The 884-nt window shown below is 31.9% G+C and overlaps 1 long non-coding RNA gene across 1 annotated transcript; it reads left to right on the top strand.

Annotated features, from left to right (window-relative positions):
* Nucleotides 1-79: 79 nt before the first annotated feature.
* Nucleotides 80-588, top strand: LOC107081228. The gene is made up of 3 exons (XR_001481046.1): nt 80-204; nt 295-366; nt 451-588. It is a non-coding gene; the product is annotated as an uncharacterized LOC107081228 (long non-coding RNA).
* The last annotated feature ends 296 nt before the right edge of the window (nt 589-884 follow it).

Genomic DNA, 884 nt, shown 5'->3' with positions numbered 1-884 from the left:
ACTTAGAAAAAAATAACCTCCTTATTTTTCTCTTAAAAAACGCTAAATAACTCTAAATATTGCTGCCGTTTTTTGACTGCTTAATTTACAAACGGCGCCCCGTACGTTAAAATGTATTATTTTTTTATGAAGATGGAAAGACTGCGGTGCTGAATGACTTGGATGCTGAAAACACAACAACTCTGCCAATGAAACCATATCCAGGTAAAGGCTTTTATTATGAAAAGAACGTGGCACCCTTTGTTTTCAGTATTATGAATAAAAGGGATTTATCTTTTTTTTATTTCACTACAGTGCCAACTGAAAACAGCCGAAGCAGCAATAACTTTATTAATACAATCATGGAGAAAACCCCTTCAGAAAGTGGTAAAAGCATCATATTAAATATGAGATGCACTATTGAACCTTATCTACAGCAATATGTTGAGTTTTTAACTTTGATTTCTTTAGATTCAACAGTTCCTGCTGTTAACTTCAAGGAAGCTTTGAATTTGAATGACTCTAAGAATCATCCACAGAGAAACGAGGAACCAGGTAACATTAAGATCGTTCAAAGCCGAATTATACTGCAGCAATACTACAATGTATGACTTTAAAAAAAGAAACAACCTTTAATTTTTTTTAAATGTATAAATTCAGGGGAAAATTACTCTCAAATACTCTCAAAAAAATAAATATTTACTTAAGTCTTTGGTGCTGAAAAAACAACATAATACAGAGGCTCAGATCTCTATTAGTCATGCTTCACAAATAAGAAGGACAAAAAATAATACCGTTCTTATAAGGTTAGAGAGTTTTTACCTTCACGAGCCAGGAAACACCTACAGGAAAAATTGCTACGTTTAAAAGGTGTTTATATTAGATTTAATTCAGTTTATTTCTAT

This window comes from Cyprinodon variegatus, unplaced genomic scaffold, assembly GCF_000732505.1.
Source record: "Cyprinodon variegatus isolate N-32 unplaced genomic scaffold, C_variegatus-1.0 Scaffold3506, whole genome shotgun sequence".
In the NCBI taxonomy this organism is placed as follows: Eukaryota; Metazoa; Chordata; class Actinopteri; order Cyprinodontiformes; family Cyprinodontidae; genus Cyprinodon; species Cyprinodon variegatus.
The sequence above is the reverse complement of the archived record's forward strand: the minus strand, read 5'-3'. Positions and strand labels throughout refer to the sequence as shown.